The 26,981-nt window shown below is 37.5% G+C and overlaps 1 pseudogene; it reads right to left on the bottom strand.

The window, feature by feature from the left end:
- Positions 1-1,482: 1,482 nt before the first annotated feature.
- On the bottom strand, positions 1,483-3,055 carry LOC137636044 (uncharacterized; annotated as a pseudogene).
- Between the last annotated feature and the right edge of the window lie 23,926 nt (positions 3,056-26,981).

The raw sequence follows: 26,981 nt of genomic DNA on the forward strand, positions 1-26,981 counted from the left end.
CATCTCAGATTTCCCTCAGGCAAACTCACTTTTCCCATCTTTCTTGGAGTTATGGCATTTACAGGGTCTGCGGGAGGGAAAGGAGACAGAGGACTGCTCTCTCTCGTATTCTTCCTTGTTTCTTTTGTCTACAGTGTATTTTACTTAAGATTTCCTTTTCTGTCGTGCATTTCACTCTTTTATATACTGCCTCAGGTTTCATTTTCAGTTTTTTTATTAAACTAACAAACGTGAAAAAATAAGATAATATAACAAACGGCTACAAATGAATTATGTAATGTTATCATTATTAATATTAATCAAATCAAAAGATTACGGCTTAAGATCAGTGTATCTTAAGTTTAGACGAATTTACCCTAACCAAAACATTGGATAATCATGAGGGTTTTGATTTCAAACTCAAACAGTTAGGGTCAATGGGTCTTTTTTTTTGCTTAACTATTAAATTTTTACCTAGGCTAATAGATTGCAAAGAGATAGTAATAGGCATTGTAGTTAGTATAGGAATGGGATATCTTGTATTCCTCAGGGTAGTGTTCTTGACCCATTACTTTTCATACAAGACTGTGTGCATATTATGTGGTTTGGCCTAGAAAACAAACTAGTTGCCTATGCAGATGATGCTACTCTCTTTTCATCAATCCCCTGAATGTAGATCTGAGGTTTCTGAATCTCATATTAGAGATCTAGCTAAAATTAATTCATGGTGTGAATCATGGGACATGAAGTTGAATCCTAACTAAACTCGAAGTATGATTGTAAGTAGGTCAAGGACAGTGGCTCCTCAACATCCAGGTCTCCGTATTGATAATAATTTTGCAATTATATCAACTCATTTAAAATGTTAGGTGTGATTTTTATCGAAATATTTTCTTTTGAGAAACACATTAGGTCTGATCCTTCTTCATTTGTACAAAAATGGGTTATTGAGAGAGTCTTTCAAGATTTTCGATGATTAATAATTTCTTCCGAAGAATTGTCTTAATTCTTTCATTCTACATTGTTTTGTGTATAGTTCTCCTATCTAGTCTTCAATAATTGATTCATTATAGGCTAACTTGTCTTCACAAGACAGGTTAGCAGAACAGTCAGAGGACATGACATCACTAACCAAAATGGTAGAATAATTGACAGCAGAAACATTGGCATGAACCAACCTCTCATTACCAGATGTGTTTGTAGAACAGTCAATAGTTTAATATGTATCGTAAACCAGCTTATCGTCATGAGATAGGTCAGTAAAGCAATCACCAGTGAACACAGCATAACAAACCAACATGTCTTCGCAAGACAAGCCGGTAGAACAAACAACAGTGGAGACATCATTACAAATCAACACATCATTTTCAGATGTGCAGGTAGAGAGTTTTCTGATGAGTTTCAGCACTCCAAGAAAAGAGAGTAAATAAATTAGAACTGAGGACCTCCAAATCCTGATGAAGCTTTGGCATTTTAACTATCTTTGGTCAGACATCAATTTTCTTATCTACCAAGGCTTCCTTTGTAGTTTTAGTAGAAGGAACCACTATCAGGTGGTGGCCTTATCAGGATGTGCTTCCCGTCAACTGCTCCGATGCAATTAGGAAAGTTCTATTTCCTGGAAAACCCCTCTGCTACACGCATCCACTCCTTCGCTGTTTAGGGTGTCTGTTAATATGAGAAGAATGTTAAGGTTTTTTAAGCATTCTCGATATATATAAACTATTACCCCCCCCCTCTCTCTCTCTCTCTCTCTCTCTCTCTCTCTCTCTCTCTCTCTCTCTCTCTCTCTCTCTCTCGTGTGTATGTGACAGGAAATCAAGAAAAATAATACACGTTGGCATACACTAATGGTATTTATCTATTTTCAGTTTTTCAATGATTCTATACTTCAACAAAATGAACATGGTACTGTAACCCATACAACACCAAGGACCGTCATACTTGTCCCAAGTACATCACAGGATAATGTACGACCTGCAACGCATGAGTCTTCACGCATTCAGACTCAAAGTACCCGAGGGAGAAAAAGGTCTCTACCCACTAATGAGAGGCATGCGGTGCTTCAAGAAGCGCTTCATCAACTGAAGGAACTATCTCGATCGGAGAAGTAGGATAGTGATGAACAAAGTGCTTTTGGTGATGTTGTTGCCAATGATTTGCGGAAGATGAATGAAGAAAAAAGGATCCATGCACAGAAACTAATTTCTGAAGTACTTTATCTGGAAAAATTAGGGAAGCTCACGTTTTCAACCAAGGTTGTTGTCTAATTATGTATGACCATAATTATGTCTTTATTGAAATTGGCATTAACATGTTTACCCTAAAGCTGTGAAAGTAACAGTTATAGTATGTGTTTGTCCCAGGTTTAGAAACTATTCATGAAGAACTTTACATATATGTAAAGATGCAGTTTTACCCGACTGGTTGCACTTCAAGGTGGGTAATGTACGAATAGCCAAACACCAAGCACGTAGCTATTTTTTACATACATATAACAAGATGTATATTGTAAGTAATTAATCTTGCGTCTATGCTCAACTGTAGGGATGTACTTCACATTATGCAAGTCATTTTCATTACCTTCATAATATAATATGCACCGTCACAATCAAGCATTACTTACTTTTAAATATGGATCCTTAAGCACATCATAGATGGCTTTGCACGTATCAGGAATGATTGCAGATAGACTCGGTTTTGAAAATCTTGTACTGTATTGAAGGGCACTGAAGGAGCACCCAGTGGAAAGATACATCAACGTTGCTTCCAGACGTGCTGCAGGTGAAATGCTCTCCCTCATACAGGTGTCTTGCTTGGTTATAACAGGTTTAACCTTTTCCAGTAAATCGTAGAAAGTATTTGGGTCCATGCGCATATAGTTCGTGAAGTCCGATTCATAGCCAGTTTTCAATTCTTGGAAAATAGTTGCATGGCTTCCCCTTTAATTTCGTTTGTGCAACCAGTTCTTGCACCATTCCCTTCTTGGCATCTCCTCCTCCTCCTCACAGAGTACAGCAATGATCATAATACATTGTGCAATTTTTTTGGCCTTGTTTTTTTTCCTGTGTATCATGGTAGTGATGCACTGCACCAGTCGTCCAAGGCCACACACTGAATTAAATGCCTGAGTTACCAATGGTCATCACATTCAAACATTGTCCACCGGTCTACGCCCTGTGAGCAGATTCGAAACGGTGGTAAACACCCTCATCTGGTACCACTGCTTGTTGCCAGATCCGCTTCCATCGTTTCACCGCTTATGACGTCATCCTACTTCTCCTGTGATATGGTAATGATTTTGTCCTTCGAACATAGTTCGATCGTGTAAACGCACCTTTTGGTTCCACATGTCCCTCAACCATCTGGCAACTCGTTTGTGCGAGTTTACGCCGAGTTTACGCACGTATTTACGCCGAATTTCCACGGAAATAAGTTACGCATGATGCAGCAATTTGCGTCGCTTGATTATTTAAGACAATAAATCATTTCACGCGTCATTGCATCTGATCATCAGAGGGTTAATATATATACATTATTTTTTCAATTTAAAACAAAATAACAATTCAGATTCCAGGACAGGCTCTAAATTCTCTTACGGTCAGCTATATCATAACGCAGATTGAATAAAATTCACTTTAATGTTTTATTCCTTTTTTCAATCCATCTAGAATAGAAAATTACAAAAGAGTAACACCAAAATATTAGCCAGCAAGCGTATACCAGTTACTATATTTAAGATCAATGAAAATGTTTAGAATATTTTACAGATTCGTAAAAAACTCACAGATTACCTAATGATATAGTATTAATGATAATGCATACAAATCCATAAAGTGAAACAGCCCCGTAATGTACAGTCTCAAGGATTTTAGACTTAGATGACGTCAGGAGAACAACAAATTCAGCGACAAATTTTGAAAGAGCTTCCAGAACGAAGTTCATGTATAAGAGATGATAATCGGGAACAAAGTTCCTGATGATATTCGATATTCAAAGATTTCCGAATTTTTCTTTTAAAATCAGCAATGTTGTAAAAATGGAAGTAAATATAAAGCGTTACAACAGGTTTCAAAAGATGTTTCAGCAATAGTTGAAGCAAATCTCTTCGTTAATGCCCTAGCAATATTTTTTGGATACTTGACAGAGACGTTTTCTATAAAATGTAATTATGTAAAGGGTGAACTATATTATGCATCAAGTATAGCTGGCGGCGTTGGTAATTTTCGTGAACTACCAGTAACTCTTGTTCTAGATTACAGTGATACCTTTGATTTACACACACACACACACGCATACACGCACACACACACACATATATATATATATATATATATATATATATATATATATATATATATATATATTCAAATAAGCCATATATTTTAATACATTGATATCGGGATTCTCTTATCGACCTCGGGATCAAAGCCCCAGGCGGAACCACTCAAAGACAATAGCTTCTGACCGGCTGCAAATCGAACCCAGGTCCATGAAACTTGTAATGACAGTGACATAGCACTTAGCCACGAAGAGAGATAAAAGTCAATGACAATTCTTCTGTACTTATACCTCTCAAATTCAGGTTTTTTTTTTTTTGTTTTTGTACTAAGAATTGAAATCAACCCATGTTCACTATCGTAGCGAATTGGTATGTTTGTACTTGTTATGCGATTAATTATATGCAGTGGACTAGTAATGGCCCATTATATATATATATATATATATATATATATATATATATATATATATATATATATATATATATATATATATATATATATATATATATATTAATGATAAATTTTGCACATTTAGACGTGTTTTTCATATTCAAATAAGCCATGTATTTTAATACATTATTGTCTGGATTCTCTTATCGACCTAGGGATCAGAGTCCCAGGCTGAATCACTCAAAGATAATAGTGTCTGACCGGCCGGGAATCGAACCCTGGTCTGAAAAAACTTGTAACAGCAGTGGCATGGTACTTAGCCACGAAGTAAAATAAAAGTAATGACATTCTTCTGTACATATACCTGTCGAATTCAGGTTTTTTTGTACTTAGAATTTAAATCAGCACATCTTCACCATCCTAGCTAATAGGTATGTTTGTACTTGTTATTCGATTAATTACATGCAGTGGACTAGTAATGGCCCATTTTATATATATATATATATATATATATATATATATATATATATATATATATATGTATATTTATGTATATATATATATATATATATATATATATATATATATATATATATATATATATATATATATATAGATAGATATATAGATAGATATATAGATATAAAACTTGGCTTTAGATAGAGGTTTACCATTAATTGAACCTATACTTATTTCAAAACAATAAAAACACTATAGTCCATTTCTTTTAGCGAGGCATATTTGCACCGACTCGCAGCGGTGCCCTTTTAGCTCGGAAAAGTTTCCTGATCGCTGATTGGTTGGACAAAATAATTCTAACCTATCAGAGACCAGGAAACTTTTCCGAGCTAAAAGGGCACCGTTGCGAGTCGGTGCAAATATGACTCGCTAAAAGAAATGGACTATAGTAACTATTACGTTAAGGGTTGATAAGACCTACATTTGCTTGAAACCCTGAGGAAACCGTTGATAAGAAGACATGCCAAACATTGGAATATTTGCATTAGAGCCCGAAAGCTAATTAACTTGACGCTGAAAATGCAGTGTGGTTTGAGTACCAATTATATTCCATTGGAATTATTTAATTTATTCCTTTCTCCAAGATTCCGCCTTGAAGAAAGGTAAATAATTTCTACGAATGAAAGAGGACGACGGGTGGTTTTTGGAAACGCTTGAATTAGAAGGACAGAATTTGAGTGGAATTAACTGAGAATTTCTCTGAACGTTGGGAGGAACAGGAAGAGATAAACAGGGGATTTATATTAATTCGTGCATGTGAAGGTAGAAATTGGATCGATTTCTTAAAACATTTAAATTTCTGTGAAAGAAGTGTGCTGGATTAATAGAGAACTTGTTTGATGGGAAAGTGTCTATATATATATATATATATATATATATATATATATATATATATATATATATATATATATATATATATATATGATAAATTTTGCACATTTAAACGTGTTTTTGATATTTCAAGTAAGCCATATATATTAATACATTAAAGTCTGGATTCTCTTAACGACCTCGGGATCAGAGCCCCAGGTAAAATCACTCAAAGAGTATCTGACCGGCTGGGTTTCGAACCCTGCTCCAGGATACTTGTATGACAGTGTACCCGAGTGTACTATCAAGCAAGAAAACTCTATCCCAAGACCATGATACAGAGGCTATGGCACAACCCAAGAATAGAGATCAATGGTTGGAGTTTGGAGTGCTAAAGAATCTCCTCTACCCTAACCAAAAAGAAAGTAGCCACTGAACAACTACAGAGAGACGGATCCAATGTTTTACTGTCTAGCCAGTCAAAGGACCCAATAATAGGATTGAATCCTAGCCCCACCAGATCCTCTAAAAGAAGTCGCAATCTAAGTACTAACTGCATTTCAGGATTTACCTGGTGAGACATCAGTCTCATACCAGCCAGTTTTTCCCCGACTTCCTGACCCACCACGTGACACAATTGATAGCTTTTAATTCGATTTACCCCTAATGAGCACAATATTGTGTTGATTTTCTTCCAAATGTTTGTATATATATATATATATATATATATATATATATATATATATATATATATATATATATATATATATATATATATATATATATATATATATATATGTATTATAAGATATTGTTCCCGTGGACTGGGCACTAAGAGATATATTATACTATATGGTTCTCTAGTCTGGGCACAAACAAAATATATTATACTATGACTCGTGACTGGGAACCAAACATATAATATTATATATACTACGACTGACAAGTTAATCAACCTCTCGAATTCCAAACTACCTTGTTTGCTTTTGCATTAAAACTCTTACGCTTTAAAACATTAATACACGATTTCTGAGACCGTTAAATAACTCCCAAACAGCAATATATACAACACTGAATATCCATAGGTCTCTTAAGCATACTCAAACCGAAACTGGGTAATTACTCTTAAGTATTATTAAACCGTATTTAACTCTCACTGTGGTTCTTAACAGGAATCGAGCGGAATCTGGTTCTAAATAATGATGATTGAAATAATACACTCTTTATAAAAATAAATATATTCTATATAAACTACAACACTTTGAAAAGAAATTACATAACAGGAATAAGTCACTGGAAAAAATTAATTCTGAATAAAACTTAGAATAAGACAAAAATGTTAAAATCTGAAGTTATAAAAGAACTTGACTTTAACTATTAATGCAATAAATATGATACAAATGCTTAAAATAATTCTGAATAATGCAATGTGTAAGTTTGACTCTCAATGAATAATAGTTAACCAGATCACTTTACAAACCTATCCTGCCTACAGAGCCGTTTCCAAAAACACCTTATACAATGCCAACACTCACCCAAATACACTGAATTCAGAATCGCCTTTTAGTCTTGTGTATCTTTGACACACGATTTGCTTTGGGGCACAGAGTCACTTAGGAGAGGACACACTAACGTAATGAACACTTTCGATAATACACTGGCTATATATATATATATATATATATATATATATATATATATATATATATATATATATATATATATATATATATATATATGTAAGTATGTTTATATATATATATATATATATATATATATATATATATATATATATATATATATATATATATATATATATATAGATAGATAGATAAATAGATAGATAGATAGATAGATAGATAGTGGAGAAATTCTATTGTTATTTAATTGTTGAGTGGGAACTACTTGTTCCGAGAAAGTATCCCTACAACATATACATAAAGATCAGCAGGGAGGAAAAGGGGCACTATCAATCGAGGCACAAACACACTGGTAATAGCTTTCATGATGTCGTTCACATACCTTCACTTTAAATGCAAAAGAAAACTACTCTGTCCAGAGGCCTGAAAACTTCACACATGAAATAAAAGTAATTTGAGGCCTACTTTAGCCTTGCGAGGTCTAAAGCTATCCCACTCTTAGGCTCTGTTTCGGCTCCGTCACAGGGACCCCATTAAGATGCTGAGCAGGAATTTTACTTTAAAAAGTTATAGAGACACTGGCAATGGAGGGAGCAGTGATGTAGTTTAGTAAAGTATAAGTAGATAAAGATCTTTGCCTTCAAAGCATAGACTGAATGTTAAGTCACTCGGTAACACACTATTACTTTTAAGGTATTTAGACTTACTCCTTTCAATGTATCGGGTATACTGTCCCAAGATTAAATATTCAGGTCAGACACAATCAATTTAAAAAAAAAGTAGTACTATGATTCTACTAATTTTATTACACAAAATTTACATTGAAAAATCGGACATCTTAACAGCAGCAAAAGAGGTTAAACAAGGACAAAACGAAATAAAACCAATGTAACCTAGCAAAGTAAAAAGGCAATCAAAATATGCGTGACTTGAGGTCTCTTGCAATGATAAATGATTGAAGTGGGTTCGGACACGCGGTCTTTTGATCCGAGACTGTACTAGTCTCTGAAGCAAATGTTATACACAAAATTTGTACGCACAATCCCACGCACTCAGCCCAAATTATGTAAGAGCCCGCTAAACCAAATCTAGTAAAACAAAAACTAATCTAGTCTAAAAGGGGGAAAACTGTGTGGCCAAGTGGTTTACCTGCACGCCTTACTTAAATGCTGGAAGAGCCCTGAATTTTCCTCACAATTGGCCGTGGAATGGATAGTGTGCACCCTTAACTGGCCCACCTCTGGAATCCTCGTTTCTTGGCAGATTGGGTATGTCTGACACAGTTCCCAGGATCGTCTTCCCTCTTTCCAGTCGACAGTATATTGGTACTTCTCTCCACTGTTCTCTGTTTGGTGGGAGTTGAGTTGGGGGTGAGCCAGAGAATGAGATGCTCAGATTGACTTACCAGGTCGGTCAGCTGTTCACAACCATGGCTCTTGCACAAATGGGCGACCCTTAGGTCGCGTGGGCTCACCTGGGTTCAGCTTCCAAACAGGTGAGGATCATTGGTCGTAGGATAACCCAGTTGAGGTGCCATATAGGGACTTTAGGGCAGGGCAATGTAACATTGTAAGGAGTAAGTAGGAGGCAGGATTTAATGCAAAATATGAAGAGAAATATAGCAGCTCTAAGGGAATATCCATACATGATAATCCTACATATTCAATCTTACAAAAAATCTATAATTTAAATCAGCAATTAGCAACGGGCTGGTGCAATGGGCATACATGTTAAAATTAATCAGACCTGAATCGGTACTGAGAGATGAAATAAGCTGCTTGTAAGTCAGCAGTACTAACGTTATATTCAAAACCAATGTAATGATATATCTCGATATACGTTGTTTAAGGAAAGAACTATAGTACACCGGCGTGAGGCTTTTGTTTTGCGTGTCTACGCAGTGACGTCATGAACATGACATACGGTATTGTCGACGAAGTTAAATTAGCGCAGTCTCCCCGTGTTTTGTTAAAGAAAACGTACAGTGAGGGAGCAAAAGATTTAAGGAGTAACTAAAATATTGGGAGCGAAACCAAAATACTGAAGGAAAGAAGAGTGAAGAAACTTTTTTCACAGGATAGATGGATCCACGGGATATATATATATATATATATATATATATATATATATATATATATATATATATATATATATATATATATATATATATATATATATTTGCAGAAATGTATAGAAGCTATCTTCATTAAAACCTCTATGTCTGTTGTTTTTTCTGCCGCCTTGTCTGCTTCTATGGTTATTTCCTAAGGAGCAATGCACTTTTATTTTTTTAAACATTTCATATAAATCAATCATTAAACGTTATGAAAGTGAAATATTGAGTTCGGATATTGATATAACGTCCATAGATCCTCTTTTGTGAAATCTAGAAAATTGGGACATAAAAATCATTGTTTAATGAAACCGAAATCGTAATATATATATATATATATATATATATATATATATATATATATATATATATATATATATATATATATATATATATATCTATATCTATATCTATATATATATATATATATATATATATATATATATATATATATATATATATATATATATATATATATATATGGAAAATAATTCCGAAAAAGGCCTCCCCGTTTCTGATTTCCGGACCTGAGCCTGAAGGAATGAGCGCCAACACTTTCACACTTGACAAACTAGAGAACCGCAACGAAGACGGTTTGCTTTCCCTACACATGTTTAAGTCCAAAGATTATTTTATACCGGGACTGTCGGCACCGATACCACCTTGATGTTCAGACGCTACTCCAGGGTGCAGAACAGCAAATCCCAATCAAGTGTGGTTGGACTGAATCAGTTATGTTAACGACAGTTTCACAAAGAGTTAGGCGGAGCAGTACTGTAAAAGTCAGAACGTCCTAAGGACCACCGGGAGGTAATACTGTAGAACAATACAATAAAGGATTGACACCGATAGCTTTAGATTGACGTAAATATAAACTTACCCTTAAGTCATATCTCACCTCATGTGATAACTCATTTAGTCATTTCAAAATGTAAAGGTCAGGTTAAAAACAGTTAATAATTTTAACCTAAAAATGGCGTTTATTTCCATAAAGTACAACAGGAATTTTCACCTAAATGACGCAGGAAAAAAACAGCAAAACTACCTAATTGAGATTTGAATAAAGACCGCATGGCATATGAAAAAATGAACAATGCCAAGAAAATGGTCAAATCAATTAAATCGTAAATCAATAATCAAATAACTAATCTACCAATGCAAGTAAAAATGGAGACTAAAATAATACCAAAAGTTCTACTCACTACTTTGAACACATTCCTCTCGGGCAATAAAATTTCAAACTTGATAGAGGGGATCGGGAACACAACTTATGTTAATGGACACGCCACGAATGATCAAAGCAGACAGTTTGAACATGAGTTCCTAGCTAAATGTGCACATCGTCAAATAAAGCTAGAAAAAAAGGGGGTGGGGGGGGACAGTTCCTTTGCCAAGGTTGAGCACTGTTAATTAGTACTCATGCTCTTGAGGGTTGATTGTAGACGTTGAAGTGGAAGCATCTTGTAAACTGTTAACAACACGGTGCATCTTCACTTCTGCACTGACGTGTTTTGTCTTCTTAGGCCTATCTTCTGAATAATGGCACAAAGTAAGGCATACTGTTGGTTAGTAAATGGTTGACCAACAGGTAGTCGAACCAACGTCTACGTTACAAGGACGTCTCAGATGAAGAGGCTATGCCTACGTCCGCCTTCCACGCTTCCTGGTTTTTAAGTGGGCCGCTCACACGCTTCTCAGGCTTCTGCCTCCCGGTGCTGAGCTGGTTCAAACAGGTCGAGTTTTTCTTCTTCAAATTTTCATGAGTACGTGGTTTTTGAAGAGTGCTTTTTATAAATACAAGGATCATTCTTGAAACTCCAGGGGAAAGTAATTATAAAGAAATCCTACTGTCTGGCTCATAAAAATTAATATACATACACAAAAATTAAGTGGCGTTTAGTGATGTTCAATAACACAGAAAACAATGCTAGCTAAACATACTTATAAATAGGTACTGAGATGTAAATAGCAATATGCTAAGATCAATGAGTTACATAAATTAAAGAGTTACTTAAATTCAAACCAATTGTGGTTAAACATCCAAAGCTTCAAGAGCATTTGGAACAGAACGCAACTAAGTGCTGTTTTCTTAAAAATTGTCGACGGTCGGTTGCATCGTCAAGCAATGTACTGTGAGCTCACGAAATGAGAGAAAATCATCTACAGAGGAATGAGGTGATGAAAGGTAAAGCATTACAGGGGATTAATGGACATGTTAGCAGCAATGAATATTTAAGGGTATAATAATGAAGGTTACAAAGGAAAAAGAAGAAAAAAGAGATGTGTAAAACCCAGAAAATAACAAACACAAATTAAAAAATGGAATAACGGGGTTGACTAAAATAAAGCGTGGAAAGAATTTCCACAGTATTATATGAAATGAATTGAAAAATAATACCCAATGTGCTTTTTTTTTTTTTTTTTTTTGGTGTGGAATCATATCTCAGATACCTCGAAGTCAAAGCATAAACTACATAAACTTGGAAAAATAACCTTGCTTGCATTCTGCAACTACTGATTTATATTCTGCAAGCAGAATATCTAAATAATTCCCTTCATTTGCTGGGAAACTCAATTACATTTCAAACTCCTCTATGTAACTCAGTCCCACTCACATGTAATTGTACTTTAAGACGAGTAAAGAAGTAATAAGATATAAAAAAAATAAGAGAAGTGAATCATGTTAGAAAGATATGCGAGTTATGAAAATATGTGATACAGGAATTATCCAGATATATGAGAGAGTTTGGTGCAATGAGAGAACCAATTAGGCCACAGAAAATATACATTATTATTACTACTTTCATTATGATCTTTTATAATCCATTCGTTTATCTGCGTCTAACGCTTTTCATCAGTTATTCTCGCAGTTGAGTCGCAGAGGATATAGTAACCATGTCTATAGAATGTTCTAGAGACCTTGATAGTAACCCTCCCGTGTGTTTGTGATCGCATATGCGTGTGTTTTCTAAAGTCAGCAACAACGCTGTGGCCACCCTATAATTAATATTTGTACGTTAGTCTCTCCACTTATTTTCAACAGAGTTCAACTGGGCCAAATAAGTCTTTTGACTTTATTCTAATGGCTACAGGTCAGGGGGATGCTTTTACTGGCGTCCCGCCATTTCCCTTATACATAAAGAGCAAGCATCTGGATATATATTATCTATATATATATATATATATATATATATATATATATATATATATATATATATATATATATATGTATATATAGAATATATATATATATATATATATATATATATATATATATATATATATATATACACTATTATATATATATATATATATATATATATATATATATATATATATATATATGTGTGTGTGTGTGTGTGTGTGTGTATGTGTATGTGTGTGTGTTAGAATCTAACCTATAACTCTAGTTGAGAAAACAAGATGCTATAAGCCCAAGGGCTCCATTTAGGGAAAATAACACAGCAAGGAAAGGAAACAAGAAAATGAATAAACTACACAAGTAATAAACAATCAAAATTAAATATTTTACAGTAACAACATTATATTAGATTTTCATATAAAAACCAAAAGAAAAAAAAGAGGAAGAGAAATAGGATAGATCAGCGTGCCCGAGTGTACCTGCAAGCATTAGAACGGTAATCCAAGACGGTGGAAGGCCATGTGCAGAGGCTTTAGCACTACCCAGGACCAGAGAACAATATTTTTATTTGGGTTTGTCCCTCTCCTAGAAGAGATGCTTACCATAGCTAAAGTGTCTCTTTTACCCTTACACAGGGAAAAGAAGCCACTGGACAACTACAGTGCTGTACGTAATCCCTTGAGTGAAGAATAATTGTTTGGACAGAGTAGAATGTGAAAAGAATAGGCCAGACTATTCAATATATGTGTAGGCAAATATTATATAAGCAGTAACCAATAACTCTCTAGCGTTAGTATCTTAACGGGTAGTTGGTCCACTGTATATATATATATATATATATATATATATATATATATATATATATATATATATATATATATATATATATATATATATATATATATATATATATATATATATTCCGGTCATGCTCAGCGGCATTGCCAGATGTATAACTACTCGGTTTCTCCCCGTCCTTCGGGTAGGGAAGAGGAATTGAAAGTGATACCCTGGTGAGAGGGGGAACCTTGGGGTTCACTGTGTGTGAGAATATCTATCTAAATATTTAGCCATAATTTTTGGACGGGTCGCTTACGCTAGTGCGGCATAAAGATCTCCATTCGATATCTCGTCTCTGAGGTGTAGATTAGCAGTGTGACGTCACATCCGTCACTTCATGGCTGCATTTATAATCCCCTCAGAGACGGTGCAACAACACTGGAATCTTCCCCCTTTGAAAGAGACGTCGTATTCGCGTTCACTTCCCCTGTGGCGTCGCGGGATGAATGGGCCGCCCCATTTTCTCTCCTCATTTTGTCTAGTCGACAAAGAGGCCTTTTGCATCGGCGCACGGATTCATTCAGGGATTCATCCATCCTCCTTTATGTGAAATAATCCTAATCCCTCGCCGACCTTACAAGGGGATGAGGGGGGGGGGGGGGGGTCGTTAAAGGGAGGGAGTGGGCTATGGAGGAGATGGTCTCTTTTAGAATCTTCTTGGAAGGAATATCTAAAGTTTTTTTGGGGGGAGGGGGCTAAAATGAGATAAGAAAAAAAATATTTATGTACGCTAAGTTTGTTACGAGGTAACCTGATTGTTTTTTAAACTACTTATCCTGAAATCAGTCTTTTCTTTAAATTGATGGATCAAATTTTGGATATATGATGGTATGTGTTCCGTTATGACATTTCTGTAGATTTTCATATTGTGTGTACACAGTATATACATATATAGACATATATATGCAAAAGAACCAGAGAGAAAAGGAAAATTGGAAATATAAGAATAAGTCAGGACTTAATCTTATATTTCCTATTTCCCATAATTCTTACTCATATATATATATATATATATATATATATATATATATATATATATATATATATATATATATATATATATATCAGTATATATATATATATATATATATATATAGCCATATTTTGATACATTAATGCCTGAATTCTCTTACCGACCTCGGGATCAGAGCCCAAGGTAAAATCACTCAAAGACAATAGCTTCTGATCGACCAGGAATCAAACCCTATTTCAGGAAACTTGTAACAACAGTGACGTACCACTTAGCCATGAAAAAAGATCTTCCTTCGATGCTAAGTGGTACGTCACTGTTGTTACAAGTTTCCTGGACCAGGGTTCGATTCCTGGTCGGTCAGAGGCTATTGTCTTTCAGTGGTTTTGGCTTGGGCTCTGATCCCGAGGTCGGTAAGAGAATCCAGACATTAATGTATCAAAATATATGGCTTATTTGAATATTATATATATATACATATATATATATATATATATGTATGTGTGTGCCTGTATATATATATATATATATATATGTATATATATATATGTGCGTGTGTGTATGTATATATATACGTACAGTATATATATATATATATATATACACACATATTTATATATATATATATATATATATGTATATATATATATATATATATATATTGTTTTTGAGAATTGAGTTTCGCATCTTTTCCGGCTATTCTCGATGTCAATACGTTGAGTACATGAAAATAATTTTTTATTACCAAATACCATCTTCAGAACTTTCCTTTTTCAAATAATGGAAGATCAAACGCGACTCAATAAATAACTAGAACAAAAAATTAGAAAACAATCAATGAAATAATCCTCGACTTCCAAGTGACTGAAAGACTTCTGAACAATTTAATTATTACGGATCAAATCCACTTTCGTATCGACGACAGAATTGAATAGTTTCAGCCTCAGTGAATCGAGGGAAAAATAAATGGTTTGAAAAGTCGTCTTTGATTTTTATGGTTTTTGCCTTGAATTCTCAAAACTTGGGCGAGTATTGCAAAAGATCGGGAAAGATTACTCTCTCTCTCTCTCTCTCTCTCTCTCTCTCTCTCTCTCTCTCTCTCTCTACTTTCTTCATTTTCCCTTTTTGCTCGCTCTCAACCTTTTTGTCCAAACTTTCAACCATAAATTTCTTCTGGCTAAAAAATAAAAAGTGAAAATAAGATATTAAGGTACATTAACTACTTATAGTTAGCCTATATACATATACTGTTGACATTAAGGAGCTGACAGTTACTTAATGCATCAGAGCAGAGGCTTTGGAACCTCTATAAACAATGCTAGGAATTCACAGGATTCGAGAGACTAGGACGAAGGAATCCCAAGGTGACAGTTGATACAAGAATGGAATAGTGCTAATACAGTAGTACCCTGAAAAGCACATTTCTAACGTGTTATAGCTTACCACTCCCTGTGACCGATCCCTAGTTAAAAGGGCTCAACTTTTTTTCAGGTTGACAGAGCTTTTGTGCCTTGTTGGAGTCCTGGCCAACTAAAAAGCCCAGTTGCTGCCTCTTAATAATACTAAGTTGCACCTAAGGGTCTGGCTATTCTTGGATCTCCGGAAGTCCCTAGCAAGAAAGCAGGCTTCTGCCTTGTGCTGCTCAGTTTTGGATTGGGACAGCCCAACATTGAGGGGACTTAACTGTTGGTTTGGCAGTTGGGGACCCCCCCCCAAAAAAAAAAAAAAAACAGAAAAATAAAAAAAATAAAAACATCTAGGATTAGGTGGCTGCACCAGTAGGTGGGTGAATATCAGCCACCCCCTCCCATTTCATATAAGCAAGTAAGCAAAGAAGTAGTTGGCAAAGATCTCCCAATAGGTATATGTTAGACAATAACCTGAAGAAATTAGATATTAGTGAGATACTGAAGTTAAAGCATAAATGTGCAAAGTACCAGATAAACAAATGTTGCGTCTACTTGAAAAAAGGGTGTGCGGCAAACCTGGACCTTGATAGCATATGCTTGTTTTGCCAGCAGGAACAGCAAATAGATATTTTGGAAAATGAAAACCGAGAACTAATAAAACTGAAGATAGAGATAGATAAAACAAAGAAACGAAGACAGTGTAGTATAAAATGGGGTAAGTATCCAAGAAATGCAAAATAAAGTAAAATCAAGGACAGAACTTAACGAGGAAATAATAATCAGCAAAAATAGAGAGTTAACAAACCCCGCTAGACTAGAGGAAGGGTAGCAAAGAGCAAGGTGATGAAACAGCTTAGAAATGTAACTGCCACCAGAAACAGATTCTACCTTCAAGCAGAGGAAGAGGAAGTACTAATACAAGACTCCATAGTAAAGGACCAAGCGGAGCACTTCGGCCTCAAAAAGAAGAAAAAGGTCAGGCCCTATTCAAGTGCCAATGTACAGAAGTAGAACTAGTTAGTAAAACTGCAATAAAGAACTAAAAGACCACTATTATTTTTTTCAGGCAATGAGAAACGATCTGTTCTTAAGAAAGGACACCGCTGGGGAAACAGAATCATTGGTTAAATTGCTAGAAAAATAAGTATTGAAAGGGCTAGGAACAAGACGAATAATGCAAGTGTTATCAGTATTCCCCCGTAACTCAATGCTAGCCACTTCACCCATAGTAAGTCCATAGGGATAAATGAAAGGCTAAAGTTCATAAGCCAGCAATAGAAAGTTATGTCTATAGATGCTTGGGACACTTTATATTATTATTTTTATTACTTGCTAAGGTACAACCCTAGTTGGAAAAGCAGGATGGTATGAGTCCTAGGGTTCCAACAGAGAAAATAGCCCAGTGAGGAAAGGAAACAAAGAAAAATGAAATATTTTAAAAACAGTATCAACATTAAAATATTTCGTATATAAACTTGTACCAACCGTGTTTCACACAATTGTACATAATTCCTTTTGTATATATTATGCTTGTATCTCCGCTCTTCCCTCGCACTAAAACGAACATGAAAATTCATGTCTGGTTTTTCCTCTGTAATATTGTCTGTCTTGTGAACTTGTTATGTCCTGTTGCCTTGAGGTTTTGTATATAAGGAGAGTGTACCACAATAATATAACTCAGTCGTTTCCAATCTGCCTTTGAGTTCACACCATTACTCGGCTCCGTCACATTGGTGACCCCGGAAGTCGACTCACTCCCACTGCCTTCCACCCCCACCTCCCTCGCCACTCCATCGTTGGTACTATGACGGAGACGGACTCTACAGTTTCTACTGCAGCAGTTGGCGATGCGGCCGCCCCATTGAAACTTTCACTGTTCGCCAGCGGAGAAGCGTTTGATTGGTTTCAACGCGCTGAAGTCCACTTTCGTATCAGGGGCGTGACTCGCTCAACCACCAAAGCGGATTATGTTCTCGCGGCGATACCCGAGGACACCTTCCCAGAAACATCCGACTGGCTTTGTGAACAAGGAGACACCCCAATAGCGTATGACGCCCTCAAAACATACCTTCTGCAGCAGTACTCGCCGTCGCCAGCCGCCCGTATAGCAAAACTTTTTCAGCTCTCGCAACAACCGTTGGGGGACCAAAGGGCTTCGCTTGCCCTCAGGGAAATGACCAGTATCGCTCGCCTTCAACCTGCCGCAGACGGCTCTCCTCGTGAGGTGAACCTACTCCGTGCCCTTTGGATACGCTGTTTACCTGAACCTGTATGCTCTGCCATACCCTATGTCGATAGTTTACCCATAAAGGACTTGATGACCAAAGCCGACGCCCTTATGGACAGCCAATTTAAGACCTCCATCAACGCCTCCACCCCTGACGACGAGGATGCCTATTCAACGTCAACCGAAGCTGACATGAATACCGTAGGACATACACGCCTACCCCGTGACGTGCCGAAGCGGCGACAAAGCAGGCCCACCACCCACCAATCGCTCGCGCCCCAACGAACGACTTCTACAGCCACTTAATACCTCCCATCCGCCGCAGTTTTGCTACTACCACTTCAGATTCGGGGCAACCGCGAAGAAATGTGCCAAAGATTGTCAGTGGCCAAAAAACGTGTAAGTAGGCCATCGCTTGTGGCGGTGGCCTCCCATGTTTCCAATCTTTTCTTTTTACAGGATGCAGGAACGGGCGTGCGATTTTTGGTAGATACGGGTGCTTGTCGTTCTCTTTTGCCAAGGAAACTCTTCAAGGCACAACGTAGTCTGTCTACATCTGCCGACGTCCGCTTGGTAGCTGCCAACGGATCTGCAATACCCACCTACGGTTACGAGAACCTCACATTATCGTTCGGAAACGGTAAATTCAATTAGAAGTTTCTCGTTGCTGACATCACAATGCCAATCCTCGGTGCGGATTTCCTCTCTCATTTCCACCTTCTGGTCGATGTCGCCCACTGACGATTGGTCAACGCAGACTCGTACTTGTCGACACCTTTTCAACCCGCCCCCTCTAACCTCGCTCTCCACATCAGCGCACCCACAGATGCCTACGCCCACCTCCTCACGTCGTACCCGGAAGTTTTCCGTCCAGAACTTCGCCAAACGCCCACGGTTCCTGCCAAGCACGGTATTTATCACCATATCAAGACGACGGGACCCCCAGTCTTCGCAAAATTCAGACGTCTGGCACCGGAACGATTGGCAGCCGCCAAACAGACGTTCGCCGAAATGGAGAAAATGGGCCTTTGCCAAAAAGCCTCCAGCCCATGGTCGTCACCCTTACACATCGTTCTGAAGAAAGACGGCTCCCTCCGTCCGTGCGGGGATTACAGGCGCCTGAACATGCAAACAGAACCGGATCACTACTCCCTCCTTGCCGATGTAACCTCCTACCTGCACAAGGCGAAGGTTTTCTCTACGCTCGACCTCCTGAAGGGGTATTATCAGGTGCCTATGAACCCAGAAGACATCCCCAAGACCGCCATCACCACTCCGTTTGGCACATACACCTTCAATTACTCCTCTTTTGGCCTTCGTAATGCTGGGGCAACGTTTCAATGTCTCATGGATGGCATCTTAGGGGACCTCCCTTTCTCTGTATGTTATGTGGATGACATACTTGTGTTCTCCTCCTCAAAAGAGGAACACCTCCGTCACCTGCGCATCGTGCTCAACCGCCTGCAACATAACGGCCTTGTAGTCCGGTACGACAAATGTACCATTGGCGCCAACGAAGTGTCGTTCTTAGGGCACCGTATCACTCCTGAAGGAGTCCATCCCCTCCCTGAGAAGGTAGCAGCCGTTCAGAATTTCCCCACGCCCTTGACTGTCAAAGCTCTGCAGGAATTCTTGGGCATGATCAACTATTATCACCGTTTTCTGCCAGCCATTGCCGCCACTCTTGCTCCCCTCTATGCCTCCCTCAAGGGCAAGCCAAAGGACCTGAAGTGGGGTCCCCTTCAAGAAGCAGCCTTCTGCAATGCAAAGAAGGCCCTATCAACTGCTGCGGCTCTCACTTTTCCTATCCCACACGCCCCTCTCCTTCTCTCCACCGATGCCAGCGACGTCACTATTGGTGCAGTACTCGAGCAGGTGGTCAAAGGCTCGCCCCGCCCATTGGCCTTCTTCAGCAGAAAACTGTCCAAGGCAGAATCGGGTTATTCTACCTTCGATCGAGAATTGCTGGCGGTGCACTTAGCTGTCCGTCACTTTCGCCATTTCTTAGAAGGTACGCCCTTCGTCATTCACACAGACCACATGCCTCTGGTGCACGCCTTCACTCGACAGTCTGACGCCCACCCTTACTCGGCGCCGTCACAATCTGTAAATTCTTTACCAAAACGAGAGGAAGAGAAATAAGATAGAATAGTGCGCCCGAGTACATCCTCATGCAAGAGAACTTTAACCTAAGACAGTGGAAGGCCATGGTACAGAGGCTCTGGCACTACCCAAGACTAGAAAACAATGGTTTGATTTTAGAGTGCCCTTCTTCAGAAGAGCTGCTTACCATAGCTAGAAAGTGTCTTCTACCTTTTACAAGAGGAAAGTGGCCACTGAAGAATTACAGTGCGGTAGTTAACTCCTTGAGAGAAAAAAAATTGTTTGGTAATCTTAGTGTTGTCAGGTGTTTAAGGACAGAGGAGAATATGCAAAGAATAGGTCAGACTAATCAGTGTATGTGTAAGCAAAGGGAAAATGAACTGTAACCAGAGAGAAGGATCCAGTGCCAAGAGAAAGTTGTACAAAAGAGATGGGATACAGTTCAGTGAAGAAGGCAAGAGGTTACAATATATGGAAACCAAGTTGATTTCAACCTGTATAATTAGTTTATGTACACAATAAACAAAGGACAAACTCAACCATGAGAAAATCTTCCAATAATAAACAGAAAATGTGGCAGACAATTAAGATAATTCAAGCAGAAGTAAAAATAAAACACTGGTAAATCCGGGAAACTGGGGCAGTGACAAAAAAAGAAGAAACGATAAAAAATCCCTCAGAGTAGACACAATTCAACGCCCCAGTCCTATGATTGCTACCGAGGAAAAAGATGTGATAAGTATTACCAAGAACTGAATTAAAGAAAAAACAAAGAATTTTATAGGAAAATATTAAACCCCATGTTATAAGTTTTTCAAGAAGGATCACCTTACCGAAAAAGGGGGCTGTTAATGTTCTATGTTAGAAATCACCTAAACGCAATAGAAATTAAATTATAAACGGAATATGAAGTGATAAGTGCAAATATTCACACCCTATATGACATGTCCTTACTAGTAATTTACAGACCACTACATCAAACGCATGAACAGGGGGAAGAGCTGTAAAGACAGCTGGGACAAGAAGTGAACATTAACATATGCAAAAAATTCTTTAGGGTTTTCTTTATTAGCTGTAGCACTTTTCTCTTCATTGATCTTGGCATTTCTAATTAGTTTATCTACATTGCTACTTAACTTTACGTGTTAGAAAATTTTACGAAATGAGGGCTGTGGACCCATTGATCTATGTTTCCCCTATTCTACATTGGCTATTTCTTTGATGAACCATTTGGGGTGAGAAGTTTCACTTAATAAAACTTTTCTTTGCCGTATATATTTAGCCCTTTTTTCTTTGTATTTTTCCTCAAAGGAGTCCCATTTTGTATCTATGTTCCCTGTTTCATCGTATTCTAAATTATCGGTGTATTCCTTTAGTTGTATCTAGTTATTTTGTCTGTCGTCTAGTTTCTTCATAATTTTCTTTTCTTTTAGATGAGGAAAATTCAATTGAAACCTAACTATTCTATGGTTACCTTGTCCAGTATTTTCACCTACTGAGACACCGAATACTAAATTTTCTTCTATTGCTAGTTGGGAGATAAATGGTAGGACAGGATTAGAAATGAAACTATAAGAGGGATTACTCGATTGCCATATGTGGATGAGATTGATCATGGGGTAGATGGAGATGGTATGAGCATGCTCTTCACACTCCCCAAGAGAGATTAGTTCACAAACTTTCAACTGGGCTCTACAAGGCACTATAAGAGTTGAAAGACCCAGACCTACATGGCTGAGTTCTATGAAGTGCAAAATAGGAGATGATGAATGGAGAAGTCCTGATTTAAAAGCTCAAGATAGAGACGACTGGCAAAATCTAACCGATGCCCTTTGCGTCAATAGGAGTAGGAGGAGATGATGATGATGTTAGCACAATATCTAGTATAATTTTCTTCTGTTGTTAGCCCGATATCTAGTATGTTGTTTCCATTCGTTGGTTTATTGACACATTGAAGTTTCCCATTAGGATAGGTAGCTTATCCCTTTTACCCCAAAGGACGTACTGGTACGTTTCACAAAAGCCATCCCTTTACCCCCATGGACGTACCGGTACGTCCTTGCAAAAAAATGCTATAGAAATTATTTTTTTCATATTTTTGATAATTTTTTGAGAAAATTCAGACATTTTCCAAGAGAATGATACCAACCTGACTTCTCTATGACAAAAATTAAGGCTGTTAGAGCAATTTAAAAGAAATATACACCAAAATGGGTTGGGAAAAAAGTAACCCCTTGGGGGTTAAGGTAGTAGAAAACCAATTAAAATAACATTAGCTAAATAAGAGACTCATAGGATAATCTTATAACAGAAATAAATACACATTTCACATGTGTATTCACTAGAGAAGAATCAGCGACCTTCCGGAACACTATCCCTAAACAGTGTCACCTTTACAATGAGGATGTCAAAAAGAAAATAAAGAGACTCAGTAAGTCTAAGGCACCATGTCCAGATGATATTTGTCAAAGAGTGATAGAATTGAAGAAGAAATAACCCCAAGCTTTTAAAAATTGTTCCGAAAGACAGCCATCGAAAGAAAAGTACCACAAGGATGGAAACTAAGCAATGTTCCTCCTATCTACAAAATGTTACAAAGAGAAAAAGCTGAGATCTACAGACCCATGTGTCTAACTTCAATGCCTTTTCCACAACATATTTAGCATATATGACAAAAGCAGGGCAGTAGATACGATATACCTAGACTTTCAAAATGTTTTTGACAAAGTCCCTTATACAGAATTAATGGTTAAAATTAGAGCACTAGGTATCATTGATGAGCCAGATGAATGGACTGAAGACTGGCTGAGTAACAAAAAACGGAGAGTTGTAATCAATGGAGAAGCTTCAGAGTGGGTAGCTGTTGCAAGCAGAGTACCTCAAGGTTCCGTCCGTGGTTTATTACTATTTCTGTGTTAGGATTAACTAGTACAATTGCCAAACTTACCGACGATAATAAACTACGCATGAATGCTGCAAACTCATGAGATAAAGAAGTCTTAAAAGAAGATCTAATTAAGTTGGGAGAATGGTATTGAAAATGTCAAATGCCTTTTAACTGTCTGGAATTCAAAGTTATTCACATAAGTTACAGTAACCCATTAGTATTAGCAAAAAATTAAAGTTCCCCAAACAGAAGCATAAATTTAAAGCTTTACCAAACCGAGCATAAAGGCTGAAAAGAATGCACAGAAATTAATATGCCACATAAAGAAAAAATTCAAATACAGAAACAAAGACATTGAACTACAACTACACTTGTGAAGAAAATTTTTTATTTAATTCTTGAGTGGGAGCTTGTTGTTCCGTGAAAGTCTCCTTACACCATATATGCAAAGATCAGCAGGGGAGGAAAAGGAGCACTATCACTCAAGGCACAAACACCCTGTTAATAACTTTGATTATATAGTTCATATACCTTCATTCTAAATCCAAAAAAACTATACTCTGTCCTGAGGCCTGAAAACTCCACATGTGAAATAAAGGTAATTTGACCGCTTACCTTAGCTTTGTCAGGTCTGAAGCTATCTCACTCCAAGGCTCTGTTTCGGCCCATCCCAGGGACCCCAGTGAGATGCTGGACAGGAATTTTACGTTATAAAGTTATTGAGACACTGGCAATGGAGGGAGCAGTGATGTTGTATAGTAAAATATAAGTTAAAGATAAGGATCTTTACCTTCAAAGAATAAAGTGAATAGTAAATCACTTGCTAATACACTATTACTCTTTAGGTATTTAGACTTACTCCTTTCAATGTATCGGGTATGATGTCCCAAGATTAGATATTCGTGTTAGACAAAATGAATAAAAAAGGGAGTAGTAATATGAAAGGGGATAATTATCTTAATCTAGTAATTTTATTATACAAAATTTACATTGAAAAATCTGGCATCTTAACAGCACCAAAACGTATTAAAAAGCACAAAACGAAATAAAACAAATGCAACTTAGCAAAATCAAATGGCAATCACAATATGTGTGACTCGAGGTCTCTTGCAAGGATAAATTATTGTAATAGGGTCGGATACGTGGCCATGTAACCCGAGACTGCACTAGTCTATAAATCAAAAAGTTATACATAGAATTTTTACACACAATCCCATGGACTCAGCCCAAAATATGTAAAAGCCAGTTAAACCTAAATCGAGTGAGAATTAATCTAAGCTCATCTGAAAAGGAGGAAAACTTTACCTGCACTCCATACTTTAATGCTGGAAAAGCCCATGTTTACAAAGTAATAGGATAGTTTGCACCCTTCATCCTCTGGCCCACCCCTGGAATCCTTGCTTCAAACCCAGCGTAATGATTTATCTCGACACATGTAGCTTAAGGAAAGAACCTTCGTACGCCGGCGTATGGCTTTTGTTTTGAGTTTCTACGCTGTGACTTCACGGACATGATGTATGGTATTGTCAACGGTTTGAATTAGCACAGTTAACCCGTGTTTCATTAAAGAAAATGTAAAGTGTGGGAGCGAAATGTTTAGTGGCGACTACAATATTAGGAGCGAGACCAAATACTGAAGGAAATAAGAGTAATGAAAAATTCTTCACAGTATACATCATCAGTAAGACCACATCTAGAATATGAAGTCCAATTCTGGGCCCCCAAATGTTCAGGTGGATATAGACTAGAAGCAGTACAAGCTAAGGACACCAAATTACTCCCAACTCTAAGACAATTTAGATAAACGGTGAATGAAATATTTGAACTTATTTGACCTACAAACTCGATGACTGAGGGGACAGCTAATAGAGACATTTAAAATTCTTAATGGAATAATAAACATAAACTACAACCTCGTCAGGCTCAGCATAGATCAGAGCAGAGGTAATAGATACAAACTGGAATTGAAAAGATACATCACTCAATGTTCTAATTTCTTCACTTACAAAATAGAAAATACAATGAACACACTTTCAACAGACACAGACAATATCATCAAAACTTTCTAAACAAACAGACAAGATCATGAAAACTCTCTAAACAAACCAATTCGCTCTATCCTATCCAGTCTCCGTGGGTGGACTATAAAGTCTTTGAGACATCCAAAATCCTTGTAACTCCTTGTTGCTCTCTCTCTCTCTCTCTCTCTCTCTCTCTCTCTCTCTCTCTCTCTCTCTCTCTCTCTCTCTCTCTCTCTCTCTCTCTAATTACTGTAAATGGCTTCATCTTTTCCTACCATTGGTCACTTTCACGCTACCTATATATCGCTTCTTAATTATGTAGAATATTTATTATATTTCTAATATGTAAGTTTACGAATGAATGAAATAGAACCTGAATGCAGCTTTGATATTATAGGTTATGGTACTCATTAGTTCCTTGGAGTGTCTACGACCTTTGTGAACTGTACCACATGTGTTTCACACATGCTCGTACACTGTAACAGTATTTTTTTTTTCTTCGTATATTTTGCTCTCTTCCTCACTATTAACAGAACCTGTTTAAGCCTGCCTTTACAATAATAAGTATGTTTGAATTTTTGTGACATTTTTTTCTGGAACCTGTTGTTTATAAACACGCTATTTGTTGAAATAAAGTCAGTTGCATTTACCTTGCCTCTCAGTGACAACCTAACGACCAACTTGCACAATTTGTGACTGCCAGAGTTACCAGCTCCCTCCCACCTTCCCCTCACTGCTATGTCTTACAGTTTGATGATGCCACCCTCCGACCCTGACTCTTCTATTAACGCCACACCCATGAAACTACCGCCCTTCAACAGTTCAGAAGCATTTGCCTGGTTTCAGTGCGCCGAGGTCCAGTTTCGCATTAAGGGTATGGCTCGCTCAAGTACCAAAGTAGACTCTGTTCTTGCGGTGATCCCTAAAGACACTTTCCCGGAAATCTCAGATTGGCACTGTGACCAAAGGTACACCCCCAATAGCGTACGACGCCCTCAAAACATACCTCTTGGAGCGGTACTCACAATCGTCAGCCGCCCTTATAGCCAAGCTTTTTCAGCTTTCTTAGCAACCATTGGGGGACCAAAAGGCTTTTCTGGCTCTCAGGGAAATTAACAGTATCACTCATTTGTAACCTGCCGCAGACGGCTCTCCTTGTGAAGTGAAGCTACTTTGTGCTCTCTAGGTACGACGACTACTCGAACCTGTACACACTGCCATACCCGACGTCGATAGTTTGCCCATGAAGGACCTGATGACCAAAGTCAACACCCTTATGGATAGCCTCTTCATCACCTTCATTCAAGACCTCCATCAATGCCTCCACTACTGATGAAGAGGACAACTATTCAACATCGACCGAAGCTGACGGGAATACGGTAGGACACAGACGCCCTCACCATGATGTGCCAGAGCTGCGAAAAAGCCGCCCACCACCCACTTATGCCACCACATGCTGACACCAAACCACCGACATCTACTGTCACTTACAGATGCTTATCGGCTGCAGATATGCTACTGTACTACCACTTCAGATTCGGTGCTGCTGCCGAAAAATGTGCAAACGGTTGTCAGTGGCTAAAAAGTGTGTAAGTAGACCATTGCTTGTGGCGGTGGCCTCCTCTGTTAGTAATATTTTCTCTTTACA

This window comes from Palaemon carinicauda, chromosome 3 (genome assembly GCF_036898095.1).
Source record: "Palaemon carinicauda isolate YSFRI2023 chromosome 3, ASM3689809v2, whole genome shotgun sequence".
In the NCBI taxonomy this organism is placed as follows: domain Eukaryota; kingdom Metazoa; phylum Arthropoda; class Malacostraca; order Decapoda; family Palaemonidae; genus Palaemon; species Palaemon carinicauda.